Source organism: Lithobates pipiens, unplaced genomic scaffold, assembly GCF_037356315.1.
Source record: "Lithobates pipiens isolate NorthernLeopardFrog02 unplaced genomic scaffold, aLitPip1_a1.2 Scaffold_3, whole genome shotgun sequence".
In the NCBI taxonomy this organism is placed as follows: Eukaryota; Metazoa; Chordata; class Amphibia; order Anura; family Ranidae; genus Lithobates; species Lithobates pipiens.
In genome coordinates this window covers 179,778,352-179,794,179 of record NW_027507790.1, presented here as the reverse complement: position 1 = coordinate 179,794,179, position 15,828 = coordinate 179,778,352, and positions in this window count along the sequence as shown.

Genomic DNA, 15,828 nt, shown 5'->3' with positions numbered 1-15,828 from the left:
TATTATCAGTTTATTTCTCACACAGCATATGCATACCACAAGTTACACCCCAAAACACATTCTGCTATTACTCCCGAGTACGGTGATACCACATGTGTGAGACTTTTACACAGTGTGGCCACATACAGAGGCCCAACATGCAGGGAGCGCCATCAGGCGTTCTGGAGCACCCAGGACAATTCTGACATTTCTCTCCTACATGTAAAAATCATCATTTATTTGCTAGAAAATTACATCGAATCCCAAAACATTATATATGTTTTTTTAGCAAACACCCTGGAGAATACAATGGTGGTCGTTGCTTTTTATCTCGCACGGTATTTGCGCAGCAATTTTTCGAATGCTTTTTAAAAAAAAAAAAACAGTTTTGTGCTTAAAAAAAAAAAAAAAAACACAGTAAAGTTAGCCCAATTTTTGCATAATGTGAAAGATGAAGTTACACCGAGTAAATCGATACCTAACATGTCACTCTTCAAAATTGCACAGGCTCGTGGAATGGCGCCAAACGTCGCTACTTAAAAATCCCCATAGGCGACGATTAAATTTTTTTTTTACTGGTTATATGTTTTGAGTTACAGAGGAGGTCTAGGGCTAGAATTATTGCTCTCGCTCTAACCTTCGCAGCGATACCTCACATGTGTGGTTTGAACACCGTTTTCATATGTGGGCGGGACTTACGTATGCGTTCACTTCTGCATGTGAGCACATGGGAACAGGGGCGCTTTAAAAAAAAATTAAAAATGTTATTGTTCATTTTACTTTATTTATTTTAGTTTGACATTTTTTTCCCCAAAAATAAATTTTTTGATCACTTTTATTCCTATTACAAGGGATGTAAACATCCCTTGTAATAAGAATATGGCATGACAGGTCCTCTTTACAGTGAGATATGGGGTCAATAAGACCCCGCATCTCATCTCTAAGCTGGAAAGCCTGAAAAAAAAAAAAAATTCTGGATTTGATCATATTGGCGAGTCGGTAGAAGCACCGGAGGGCGGTGGGAGGGGGGGGTGTCTATGGCTGGGTATTGCAGGGTATCACCGACTATGGCTGGGTATCTCAGAGTATGGCTGGGTATCTCAGAGTATGGCGTTGCAGAGTATTGCGTTGCAGAGCATTGCAGGATATTGGAGGGTGTTGCAGAGCATTGCAGAGTGTTGCACCGTATTGGCGGGTGTTGCAGAGCATTGCAGAGTGTTGCAGGGTATTGGTGGGTGTTGCAGAGCATTGCAGAGTGTTGCAGAGCATTGCAGAGTGTTGCAGGGTATTGACGGGTGTTGCAGAGCGTTGCAGGGTATTGCAGAGTGTTGCAGAGTATTGCAGAGTATTGCAGGGTATTGCAGGGTATTGCAGAGTAATGCAGAGTAATGCAGGGTATTGCAGGGTATTGCAGGGTATTGCAGGGTATTGCAGAGTAATGCAGAGTAATGCAGAGTATTGCAGAGTAATGCAGAGTATTGCAGGGTATTGCAGGGTAATGCAGAGTATTGCAGGGTATTGCAGAGTAATGCAGGGTATTGCAGAGTAATGCAGGGTATTGCAGAGTAATGGCAGGGTATTGCAGAGTATTTGCAGGAAATTGAGGGGTTAATTTTCGGTGAGCAGCGATGTGGGCACTGCAGATGCAGCCCACATCGCTGCTGACACCGATCTCTTCCCCCTCCGCTGTTCCGATCGGTACAGAGAGGGGGAGGAAGGAACCGGCGTCATAACATGACGCCGGTTTGTTTACAAGTGATCACTCCGTCATTTGACGGATGAGCGGCCGTTTACCGTCATCTGTGATGCGCCGGGTCCTGTGGACCCGGCGGTCACGGATGCTCTCGAGTGCACGCCCCAGGGGGCACGTGAGAGCGGAATTCTGGGAGGACGTCATATGACGGCCTCCCAGAGTTAAGAAACCGCCCTGTAGCCGTCATTCGGCTATAGGGTGGTTATTAAGTGGTTAAATGAAGGGCATTTATACTTTCTTTTGATGGGCAAAAGAGTACTTTTCCCACTAGAAATTGTTTGGATATGTTTGTTAACCACTTCAATACAGGGCACTTTCGCCCCCTTCCTTCCCAGCCCAATTTTCAGTTTTCATCGCTCTAGCGCTTTCAGTGACAATTGCGCAGTCATGCTACACTGTACCCAAATGAAATTTTTATCATTTTGTTCGCACAAATAGAGCTTTATTTTGGTGGTATTTATTCACGACTCCGTTTTTTATTTTTTGCGATATAAGCGCAAAAAAAGCAGAAATTTGGAAAAAAAACTATATTTTCTTTTTTCTATTTTAAAAGAAATCCAATAAAATCAAATTTTGTCATAAATTTAAGCCAAAATGTATTCTGCTACATGTTTTTGGTAAAAAAAATTCCGTTAAGTGTATAATAATTGGTTTGTGTGATCACGGACATATGTACGCAAATGATCATGTACATATGTGTGCAGGTGATCACGTACATATGTGTGCAGATAATCATTGGGACATGTGATTTTAGTGGGACATATGTGGGGGACATGTTTTTATTATTAGGGACATGTGTTATTATTATTTGGGGACATGTATGTTTTGGGGACATGTGTGGGGACATTGTGTTTATACTGTGTGGTGTGTTTACACTGTGTGGTGTGTTTACACTAGACTGGTGATCAGTGAGTAAAAAGCTATAAAAAACAGGTCATACTCACTGATCATCAGCCGGCTGCAGCGATCTGCTCTCCTCTCCTCAGCGATGACTTCTGTGTGAGGAGAGGAGGAGCCGATTGCCTAGCAACCGGCTGTTTGTTTACATCACATGACGGCCGTGATTGGACACAGCCGTGATGTGATCAGGAGGGCCAATCACAGAGCCCTCCTGCCAATCTGAGATGCGCCGTGTTCGGGTGACACGGGCTTATCGGGATCGCGCCGCTGCGCGGGCACGTGCGCACGCGCGATCCCGCTCCTTCTGATGGACTTTCCTGAACATCCTATCAGAAGTAGATGGCTCCCACCCGGCCGTATATGTGCATTGGCCGGATGGGAAGTGGTTAAAATCTTCCCCAAATAGCCGCTCCCCATAAAAAGAGAACCCATTTAGAAGGCTTTTACATGATGCTTGGGCTGACCAATTTTTTAACCACAGGATTCGACGCATATGTACTAGCATAAGCGTAGGGCGGGACGCCTGGTGAATAGAATCTTTAATGGCATCTATTGCAAAACCTAATGCTTTCGGTAGTTCAGTCAATTCCCGGGCTTGTTGTGCAGGACCCTCATTAAGGGCCTGTCTAAATTGGTACTTTAGGGATTGACAGACTATAGCAGTGACTGCAGGCTGAGTAACGGCACCTGCCAAGGAAAAAGCAGATCTTAACAGGAATTCCAACTTTTTATCTGTTGGATCCTTAAGCATTTGCGCATTGTCTACTGGACAAGTTAGGCTTTTATTCACACTGGAAATCACAGATTCAACTGCTGGTACTTTCCATCATTTGGTGATTTTTTCCTCCATAGGATAGAGAACTGAAAATCTCTTTGGAGAGAGAAAATACTTATCTGGGTGATCCCATTCAGCAATAATAAGCTATCTAGTAATGCATGGACAGGAAACTCATGCAAAGGCTGTGAAGGTTTTAAGGAACCCAAGGAAGAAACCAAGCTTTCAGCAGACTCCGTTAGGGGTAGCAACTGTACATGTAGAGTGCAACTGCATCTTGAAAAGTGCACAGCCTATTTGCCTTTAATAAATCAACCCTTTTGTGTCCAGAACAAGTAAGTAGATAAAAACGTGTGACTACACTCTACACTCAACAAATGCCTCCCAAGAAAGGTGACTTTTAAATGAATTGACAGAAGAATATGACTGTAATCTGTTTTATTGAACCACTTCCAGTCTGGGCTGATTCTGGTGTTTGGCTGGATATTCACGGAGGACTGACCTTGGGGGGTGATATGAGTGGAGAAGCTGTGTCTACTCTGTCCCAAGTGCTGGATCCCAATGGTGGGAGTGACTGCTTGGGCCCGATGCGGCCATTGTAGGGAGCCACTAACCAGGCTAGGACCTGTTCAGCAGAAGTCAAGGTACTACAGTGTCAATCTGCTTTCAGAACTTTGTATACTGCACTCGGAGGGCCAGAGATCACCAACCAAAGGCAGGGAGGTGTGCGGCCTGGCGACTCCTCCGCAAAGATACTGGACCTATGTGGCAAAGAGAACTCTCCCATGACCTGTGGCCTGGCCAGGGGCCTGGCGACTGCATGTGCCAGTGTGCAGGAGCTGGATGACATCCCTGAAGAGCCAGCCTGCTCTAGGTCCCATGCTGTGCCTCACGGAAAAAGCCCACGCTAGAGGGAGGTGTACCTCCAGGTGATCTGGATGAAGTAAGGGCCAGGTCATTGATTGGGGTTCCCCCAGAATACTGGAAAAGTTTGGGTCTTTGAAGGTACTATTTGAGTGGTCATCCCCTGAGGAGAGTTCCGAAGAGGAGAAGTGGGAGACAGGATGTTCCCATCCCACAGAGACCCAGTCAGAGGTAGAAGAAAACACTCAGCCCACAGTATGGACTCCTATCCCTTGCAGCAAAAAACAGAAAATCACCCAGGACTTTAAATGAGGTGAAAGCAGTTAGCCAACAATTGACAGAGTAAATGCAGTCTCAAATGTATTAAAATTGTCATGCAAACAAAAACAACATGAATCATAGCCAAGCCAATGAAATGATGCATGCAGTAAAAAATCATGGTATAAAATGTAAATTGCAAAGTACACAGGCAGGAAAAGTATCCCAACGTGTTTGGCAAGACCATGCTCGCTTCATCAGGGATGGATGCATGTGTAGTACATCTAAGGCTGGATCAGACTACCAAATACTGAATACCCAGAGGCAGCAGTAATGAGTGTCCAGCTGGGGTGCTGAGGAGGCAGAGGAAAAACCAACCCAACAGAGCACAAACGGGTGGGAGACATGGCCAGAATGGGGGTGTGTGTCACCAAAGATTTTCCTGTATCCATTAATAATGTGTCAGGGCTGGCTTAGCCCTTCCTCCTCTGGGCTGTCTGCTCAGCTGTCAGCTAATTGCCAGCTCTCTTCTCTTTCCACAGTTACCAACTGTTCCCAATGATGCTCGTCTGACCTGCCTATTTAAAGCCTTCCAGCTCATTTCTCCTTTGCCTTCATGTTGGTCAAATCACAAGGAACCATCTCCTACTGTTTGTTTCAAGACTGGCTTGCTGACATCCCTCCTGGCTTCTCATCCTGCTTGCAGTTGCTCTCCTTGGATCCCTGACTTCAGGCCTGGCTGATTACCTGATCTGGTTAATGAACTTTGGACTGGCTGACTACTAGATCTGGCTACTGGACTCTGGCTATACTTGACTACGCTTTTTCTTTTTACCTTTTTATTAATAAACAAGTGTGATTTGATTGTACTTCTGTCTCAGTCTGATTCATGGTTCCTGACAGTATGTGAAGGCCATGAATTCAGAAGATACAGTCAATCCACTTGTTGGTAATATTTTTTCCAGATTGGATGAGCAAGATCACCGCATGGTTGAGTTTGCCTTGGTGTTACAAACGCTCCTGAATCACACGGCTCACCTGGAATCCCCCACGGTGGCTGCTCCGGTACAACCTGAGTTGCAGGCCGTCCCTGCTGCTGCGTCAGTCTATAAGAGGTATGTCTGGTTCTGCTCCGTTTCCCCAGCGATTTGGGGGCGATCCAGTTCAATGCAGAGGGTTTCTCAATCAGGTTGAGATATACTTCGAAATGCTGCCCCAGGCGTTTCCCACGGACATAAGCAAAGTAGGTTTCATGATATCTTTGCTTTCTGAGAGAGCTTTGGCCTGGGCTAAACCTCTATGGGAAATGCAAAAACCTGTTGTCTTGAGCTACCCTCAGTTTGTGGCCTCCTTTAAAAGGGTTTTTGATGTTCCCGCATGCTCCGCTTCTGCTGCCAAGTGCCTCATGTCCATCGAACAGAGTACGACAACTGTTGCCGACTACGCCATTGAATTCAGTACTCTGGCAGCAGAGGTTGCTTGGAACAACGAGACCCTCGTGGCTGCTTTTTCTCATGGTCTCTCGGATTCCATCAAGGATGAGATACAGTGGTGTGAAAAAGTGTTTGCCCCCTTCCTCATTTCCTGTTCCTTTGCATGTTTGTCACACTTAAGTGTTTCGGAACATCAAACCAATTTAAACAATAGTCAAGGACAACACAAGTAAACACAAAATGCAATTTGTAAATTAAGGTGTTTATTATTAAAGGTGAAAAAAAATCAAAACCATCATGGCCCTGTGTGAAAAAGTGATTGCCCCCCTTGTTAAAACATACTATAACTGTGGTTGTCCACACCTGAGTTCAATTTCTCTAGCCACACCCAGGCCTGATTATTGCCACACCTGTTCACAATCAAGGCATCACTTAAATAGGAGCTGCTTGACACAGTAAGGTCCACCAGAAGATCCTTAAAAGCTACACATCATGCCGAGACCCAAAGAAATTCAGCAACAATTGAGAAAGAAAGTAATTGAGATCTATCAGTCTGGAAAGGGTTATAAAGCCATTTCCAAAGCTTTGGGAATCCAGCGAACCACAGTGAGAGCCATTATCCACAAATGGCGAAGACATGGAACAGTGGTGAACCTTCCCAGGAGTGGCCGGCCGCCCAAAATTACCCCAAGAGCGCAGCGACGACTCATCCAAGAGGTCACAAAAGACCCCACAACAACGTCCAAGGAACTACAGGCCTCACTTGCCTCAGTTAAGGTCAGCGTTCATGCCTCCACCATCAGGAAAAGACTGGGCAAAAATGGCCTGCATGGCAGAGTTCCAAGGAGAAAACCACTGCTGAGCAAAAAGAACATCAAAGCTCGTCTCAATTTCTCCACAACACATCTTGATGATCCCCAAGACTTTTGGGACAACATTCTGTGGACCGATGAGACAAAAGTGGAACTCTTTGGAAGGTGTGTGTCCAAGTATATCTGGCGTAGAAGGAACACTGCATTTCATAAAAAGAACATTATACCAACAGTAAAATATGGTGGTGGTAGTGTGATGGTCTGGGGCTGTTTTGCTGCTTCAGGACCTGGAAGACTTGCCGTGATAAAAGGAACTATGAATTCTGCTGTCTACCAAGAGATCCTGAAGGAGAATGTCCGACCATCTGTTTGTGTACTCAAGCTGAAACGAACTTGGGTTCTGCAGCAGGACAATGATCCTAAACACACCAGCAAGTCCACCACCGAATGGCTGAAGAAAAACAAAATGAAGACTTTGGAGTGGCCTAGCCAAAGTCCTGACCTGAATCCTATTGAGATGTTGTGGTATGACCTTAAAAAGGCCATTCATGCTCGAAAACCCTCTAATGTAACTGAATTAGGACAATTCTGCAAAGATGAGTGGGCCAAAATTCCTCCAGGACGCTGTAAAAGCCTCATTGCACGTTATCGCAAACGCTTGGTTGCAGTTGTTGCTGCTAAGGGTGGCCCAACCAGTTATTAGGTTTAGGGGGCAATCACTTTTTCACACAGGGCCATGATGGTTTGGATTTTTTTTTCACCTTTAATAATAAACACCTTCATTTACAAATTGCATTTTGTGTTTACTTGTGTTGTCCTTGACTATTGTTTAAATTGGTTTGATGTTCCGAAACACTTAAGTGTGACAAACATGCAAAGGAACAGGAAATGAGGAAGGGGGCAAACACTTTTTCACACCACTGTAGCAGCCCGAGATATACCCACTGAGCTTGATCTCGTTTGCCATCCTCATTGACTCCAGACTCAGAGAAAGACTTTCTCTTAAGGAGCGCTTGCCTCCGAGCTTTGTAGTCCCACCCATGCCTCCCTCACCTCCCATGCCTCCTGGTACCGAGTTGGTCAGTGAAGATGAACCCATGCACCTGGGCTTCACGCGTCTCTCTGCGGGTGAGAGAGCCTTTAGGAGGAGGGAGAGATTGTGCCTTTATTGTGGCCAGGCAGATCACTTTTTGAAGTCTTGTCCTAACCGTCCAGGGAACGCCCGAACCTTGAGGTCCTGTCATGGACAGACCTTAGGTGGCGTTGTTTCGTCCCCAGTTATCCAGAAGGATAAGCCCCTGGTTTTGGTCACCCTTTCTTGGGCTGAGTCGTCCATCGAGATACAGGCTCTAATCAACTCGGGGGCTGCAGGCCTATTCATTGATGCTGCATTTGTTTTGCAGCACTCGATTCCGCTGCAGCTGCGTTTAATAGCAGAACAGCCCATTATGAATACCTGGTAATGCCTTTTGGCCTTTGTAACGCCCCGGCAATTTTCCAGGAATTTATTAACAATGTCCTCCGAGATTTGTTGCAATTGTGTGTGGTGGTTTATCTTGATGATATCCTCATATTTTCCAAGTCCCTGGAGAGCCACCACACAGATGTCTGTCGTGTACTTTGAAACTAAGAGAGAACAATCTCAATTGTAAACTGGAGAAGTGCGAGTTCCATCGTGAACAGGTTACATTCCTGGGCTATGTCATTTCCACTGCTGGTTTTTCGATGGACCCAGAGAAAATTTCGGCAGTCCTACAGTGGCCTCGACCCGTGGGTTTACATCCTCTGCAGCGTTTCCTGGGCTTTGCCAACTACTATCGGAAGTTTATTCATAACGTCTCGTCTCTGGTCAAGCCTCTGACTGATATGACCAGAAAGGACGGTAACCCACAGAGTTGGCCTCCGGAGTCCATTGAGGCCTTTGAGACTCTAAAGGCTGCCTTTGCTTCTGCTCCTGTGTTGGCACATCCTGATCCTACGTTGCCTTTTATCCTAGAAGTTGATGCTCCTGAGACTGGAGTTGGCGCCCTTCTGTCTCAACGTCCTAACTCCGAGAGCGCTATGCATCCGTGTGGCTACTTTTCTAAGAAATTGTCACCTGCTGAGTGCAATTATGAGATTGGTGACAGAGAGCTGTTGGCGATCATTTTAGCCCTGAAAGAATGGAGACATCTCCTTGAAGGTACCACCGTGCCCGTTCTTATTCTTACTGACCATAACAATCTTACATTCTTGTCTGAGGCTAAGCGACTCTCTCCCAGAAGGGCGCGATGGGCTCTTTTCTTGACGAGCTTTAATTACATTGTCTCATTCTTACCCGGTACTAAGAATGTAAGGGCTGATGCCTTGTCACGACAATTTTCCTCCACTTCCAAGTCGGAGTCGGTTTTGGTTCCTATGATTCCTCCTGATCGTATCTTGGCTACGGTTCGCACCAGTCTTACTTCTCCTTTGGGTGACAAAATTCTTGCTGCTCAGGTCCATGCTCCTCCTGATAAACCTTGTGACCGCTGCTTTGTTCCAGAGAGTCTCCGTACTGCAGTGCTCCAGACTTATCATTCTCCCAAGGCAGCTGGCCATCCTGGGAGGAATCAACTCATTTGGGCCATCTCCCAACAATTCTGGTGGCCTAGTCTACGGGCTGATGTTACTGCTTTCGTAGCTGCCTGTCCCGTGTGTGCTCAGAGTAAAGCCCCATACACACTATCAGTTTTTCTGCTGAGTTTTTCCATCAGATTTACCAAAACCATATAATATGAGGTCAAACCTTAAAAGTTTCAATTCGTATGCAATCAGGCAGGCCCTTCTACTACATGGTTTTGGTAAAACTGAAGGAAAAACAGCAGAAAAACTGATAGTGTGTATGGGGCTTAGGCCTCCACTTCCAGTGGGCCTCCTACAACCCATACGCAATGGAGAGAGGCCCTGGACTCACCTGTCTATGGATTTCATTGTGGAATTCCCCAACTCCCAAGGCAACACTGTTATCCTTATGGTGGTTGACCGGTTCTCAAAGATGTGTCATTGTATTCCACTTAAGAAGTTGCCCACCTCTAAGGAACTGGCTTCCATTTTTGCTCGGGAGATCTTTCACTTACATGGGCTACCCAAGGTGATTGTCTCGGATAGGGGCAGTCAGTTTGTCTCCCAATTCTGGCGAGCCTTTTGTGCACAGTTGGGAATCCAGCTTGCGTTTTCTTCTGCGTATCACCCGCAGTCTAATGGGGCCGCAGAACGAGCCAATCAGTCCTTGGAGCAATTCCTACGTTGCTATATTTCTGACCATCATAACAACTTGTCTGACCTATTACCTTGGGCAGAGTTTGCTCACAACAGTGCCTTGAATTCTGCCTCCCGATTGTCTCCATTTAATGCGAATTATGGTTTCCAACCTTCCATGTTGCCTGACTCGTTTGTTCCGCAGAGTATTCCTGCATTAGAGGAGCATCTCCGTGGTCTTCGTTCCACTTGGGTACAAGTCCAGGAGGCTTTGTGTCATGCTAATGATAGGTACAGACTCCATGCTGACCGCAGACGCCTGCCTGTGCCTTCCTACCAGGTTGGGGACAGGGTCTGGCTGTCATCTCGCAACCTCCGGCTTCGTGTTCCCTCACTGAAGGTTGCACCTCGGTTTATTGGGCCTTTCCATATCCTTCGCAGGATTAACCCAGTAGCTTACACGTTGGACCTTCCTCCTAGTATGCACATCTCAAATGTGTTTCATGTCTCCTTATTGAAACTGTTGGTCTGTAACCAATTTACCACCTCAGTGCCACGTCCTCACCCTATTCAGCTTGAGAACCATGAGGAGTATGAGGTACAATCCATTGTTGACTCCCGTAGGTTCTGTGGACGCATACAGTACCTGGTGCATTGGAAGGGGTACGGTCCGGAGGAACGCTCCTGGGTTTCATCTTCTGACGTACATGCCCCTGTCCTCCTCCGCGAGTTCCATAGATGGTTTCCCCTCAAGCCCGGTGGCCCTCCGAGGGAGAGGGGTCATTGGGGGGGGGGTACTGTCAGGGCTGGCTTAGCCCTTCCTCCTATGGGCTGGCCGCTGAGCTGTTGGCTAAATGCCAGCTCTCTTCTCTTTCCACAGTTACCAGCTGTTCCCGATGATGCTCGTCTGACCTGCCTATTTAAAGACTTCCAGTTCATTTATCGTTTGCCTTCACGTTGGTCACATCACAAGGAACAATCTCCTGCTGTTTGTTTCAAGGCTGGCTTGCTGACATCCCTCCTGGCTTCTCATCCTGCTTGCAGTTGCTCTCCTTGGATCCCTGACTTCAGGCCTGGCTGATTACCCGATCTGGTTAATGAACTTTGGACTGGCTGACTACCTGATCTGGCTACTGGACTCTGGATATGCTTGACTACGCTTTTTCTTTTTACCTTTTTATTTTTATTAATAAACAAGTGTGATTTGATTGTACTTCTGTCTCAGTCTGATTCATGGTTCCTGACATAATGTCAATTTAAATGAAGTGAAACTGCTGCATGTAAGGGAAACAGGAAATAGGAAGTGACATCTCTTGCAGCAGACTCTTTGAAAGCCGACCCTCCACTACCCAGATCAGAGAACCCACCTATAGGCAGTGGGTGCTAAAGTCCCAGAATGTATGTGTCTTGCCAAGGAAGGGGAAGCCTAAAGAATTACCCAGGTTCTCCCCTTGCAGAGGGAGATGCAGAGAAGGGTTGCTCTGGAGTGGGGTCTGGATTATCCATATGTCCCCTCCCAGATAATCATGGAGGAATCCCGGGAGGAGTGGGAGGATGACCTTATCTGGGATTTCTTGCACGTTCCCAAGCCTTTGTGAGTGCCAGAAAGTGATTTCTGGGCCTGGTTCGTGGACATTCAGGAGGAATGGAATCTGGGACATGCCATCTATCGAGATTGAGTCCTGGTTGCAAAGACAGGTCGGTCTTTGTAAGATAAGAGGGGGATAGCAGGAGGAGGTTGCTGGATCCCCGCTTCTATGTGTGAGGAGGACTGCTGTGCCATGCAGCCATCATAGAAGCAGCCACAAGGACTGCAGGAGTGGCAGGGTTGTGAGTAGTTTTCCTCTTTGACATTTCTTTTTGCAGGGCCTTTGCCTGCCACCCAGTGTGCTTGATGAAAGGATTGTTGATCACCCACACTTTGGGTGTACTAGAAAAATTTTCAAAAAGCTGCGCCAAACCCATATGTACTACTTGCACAAATAAAAAAATATATAAGTGTAAATGGCTGCAAACCCCAATCAGCTGCCACTGTTAGCATTATTTGGGATCGCTGAACTAGGGATTTGTTCATCTGAACGCTGCCATTAATTGGGGTTAGCTGATCTATGAGCGCAAGCTATAAGGAGAAAGACACAGATGATTTGCATACAAGGCTTTGATTAAGCTTCCATCTGGTAAGCGCATTCACTTCTTGGTGACGGGCACTTGTTTACTGTTTTTGTGTGGACTCACCGTGGTGTCCTGGAAAGAATTGCGACAGAGGACTTTTTTATGAACTTTGTTTGCTCCTTCTTTTTAAGTTGATGAAGTATAATTTATGTTATTTCACTCATCTATTTTGTATGTAATGTGATCTATAATAATTCTTTTACACTTATATATTTTTTTATTTGTGCAAGTAGTACATATGGGTTTTGGCGCAGCTTTTTGAAATTTTTTCTAGTGTATTTGAGTGTGTGTATCCCACTTAGAGCTGCGGCCTTTGTTTTATATTATTTTGTGTTTTATTTTCACTCGAGCGAGGTTTATTTTTTCCATACTTTGTGTACTGTCCCTGCCATCCTCTTTGCATCCTGTTGTCTGAGGAAGGGCCCCTCCTATCAGGAGCCAAAGGAGGACTGTTACAAGTTGTACATATATGTTTGTTTTTATAGGGTTAGTAGTTCCCTTCTGACAGAGCAAAGCAAACAGGAAAATATATGTGGTGGTGTTGATTTGATTTATCTGCTGGAGGGATCATAACCCCCTTCCAGTAGTGATGTATAGTGTACAGTTAGTATGTAAGTGTAGGATGTCATGTATTATATCTTCTTTTAGGACCTTCAGATATGGGACGGCTGTACATCTGCATCGCTCCAGAGGACAAGAAAATTGTGGGTCGGCGTACTCTTCCTGCGGGAGCAATGCTCTGGTTCAGAAGTGTCAAATGCCTAGCAGCAGGGACCTGTAGTGAGGGTTGTATATTGGAAATGTACAGTGTATATACGTGAGAGAAATTGTAGATATCTATTTTTGTACGAAATTTATTTGTACCATAGCCCTGTCCAAGTTATTTCCCTTCCCCCATCCAACTTATTCATGGGATGCCCTTGCTCCTGGGCCCAGGAGCCATTTTTCTATTATTTTTCACAGCTGGGGACCAGCTGTATTCTGGCGGGGGGTGAGTGTAGCACACTCTACCTTTAGGTAGGTGCTAGAGTAGTAGGTTTTTTTTTTTTACTGTCAGAGCAGGTACATTTAGGCAGGCCTATGCTGTGAGCTAGGCCTGTTTGTTTTCATCTGGTGGCAGGGGAGTGGTTTAGTATAGCAGTGGGTGACTGACATGTACTTCAGCTCTTGCGCACCTCCTCTGTTTCCAGGGAGAAGATTCTGGAAAAGGGGCAGGGCAGAGAGCTGGAGTGACATGGGGTGCATGTGGGAGCCCTGAACAATCCCCAACTAGGATTGGCAGGGGGCAGGCCTCCTATATATACCCATAGTCAGCCTGCTGTGAGAGGAGTTGTCGGGTGGATGAAATGAATGATGGAATGTTAGACTGTCGTGGTCTGAGGAAACCCCCTTTTTTGGGAGCTGGAAGGGAGCCGCTCATTACACAGTCATTGAGAGATTGCCTGGAACAGGAGCAGGAAAGAGGACAGTTGGGAGCACGTCCAGGCAAGTCATTAAGGAGGTATCCATGCCATGGTCGGTGAGTGAAAAGCACAGGGGAAAGCTCTGAAAGAGATATTCCAAGAGTTGGATGTAGAGCCAGAAGGAGAGACTGTGGGGTTGTTGTGGAGTCAAGTCGCTGCAGGCAGTAGTGTTGGCAGGATTTGCATCGGACGTGCTGGGAGCAGCAGTCCACCAAGTATCACTTAGCACATTTATTCTTCTCCTCTAAAATGGTTGCTACCAGATAGGGGACTAAAAACCCCTTCCTGTAATAGGCTATCAGGAAAACGTTAGGACTCATTCAGAGTGAGGCCTAGCCATGTGCTAATTGTGACAGGAAATCTAGATTTGGACAGTGAAGTGAAGCAAGTTATCTCAAGTAGTGTGCTGGAGGAGATCTGCAGAGGAAGAGACTGTTAGGCCGCGTACACACGCGGGGACTGTTCGCTCAACTTTGTCCGCTGAACAGTGTTTCGGCGGACAGTCCGCTCGTGTGTGGGCTTTCAGCGGACAGTTTCAGCGGACAGTCTGCTGAACAAAGTTTTTCGGAAATTCCGAAAAACTGTCCGCTGAAACTTTGTTTCAGCGAACAGTCCCCTCGTGTGTAGGCTTGTTCGTCAAACTAAGTTCCGCGCATGCTCAGAAAGGATTTACACGCCGAAGTTTGCATTGCAGTGTATAGGACGTCGTATTTTTCGTCCCGTCGTACGTGCCGTTCACGTCATCGCGCACGGTTTCAGCGGACTGTTCGTTCGTCGTGTGTGGGCAAGTCCGTCCATGCTAATTTTGAGCGGACTGTCCGCTGAAACTGTTTGACGGACAAAGTTGAGCGAACAGTCCCCACGTGTGTACGCGGCCTTAGTTTTGGATTTAAAATATATTTATTTCCCCAGTCTCGATACCATCCCCTACTCATTTTCCTTCCTTTTCTTGTGTTTATAATAAGTATAATATAATGGTTTGCCCTTTGGTTTCATATTCATGCTTTGTAGCCCCTGTGAGGGCGCTCAAGGAGCAGATTGTAGTCTCTTGTTTATTCCTGTTTATTCAAATTTTCAATAAACATATTGAAACAGAAAATATATTTATTTCCATTACTTTAGATTCATTATCTTGGCATCCCATATCCCCTTTCCGCATCCAAGTTTAATCCTCTAATAAAAACAACAAAAACAAGTAAGAGACAGTTCATTGTCTGGGAAAGTGTGCCAAAATGGATGCCTGACCAGCAGGGTGAAATGTGTGGATGCTAGAATGCCATGGGGGCACCGCTACACTTGTATGGTGGACCATTTTCTAACAAAAGTCTCCTTAATGGGGCCGTGCCCTGCAAAACATTTAGGCAGTATAAACAGCCGAGCCAGTTTCCAGTGCTTATGGATAAAATAATGAAGAAAAACCCACAAGGGGCCATTTGAGTTTGTGAGTTCCAAACAAAACTAAAGTGTTCTTGGACTGGGGGCCTCCTCAAACTTAATTGTTTCAAAAAAATGTACTACAACCGATCATTCAGCATTCTAGAATCTAGCTTTGTCCTTCAATGAACGAAAGAGAAATGTATAATTTTAGTTCTCACCATAATAAATAAGTATAAGACCACTATACAGTCCCTTTAGGATACAATTCCTAACCTGCAATATATGAATATGCAGAAATTCTAATTGCTCTTATTTTTGGGTGACAATAAAAATCCTTGTAAATGAAAAATCATTGCTAAGTGAAACAATAGTTTTATCAATCCATCTATCTATCTAACTTTCAAACTTTACTAGAGTGCAAACTTTTAATGAAAACTGAGTAAGGTGAACTGAAATTGGTTTACATGTAACTATTTTAGAAGCATTACACCATTTCCATGTATATTGTAATGATATAACCAGATGAACCAGTTGGGTGCATGTTGCAGATAACACTAGTTACCCGGCTCATATTACTTAAAACATACCCTACTCTTGTCATGGAAGTGTCTGAAAACCAAACCTGCAGTATGGAAATGCATCTCAAAGAGAATCTTAAAGCGGAGTTCCAGTCCCCCAAACATTTTTCTTTTTAAAGACTGCTCTGTAACTGTCTCAACCTGTAAATGAACATCTCTAACATGTCATATTTTTTGCCCTTTTACTTTCTTTAAAAATAGTTACTTACTGATCTCGGAAGCAGACAGGTTCCATTTTAGTTATG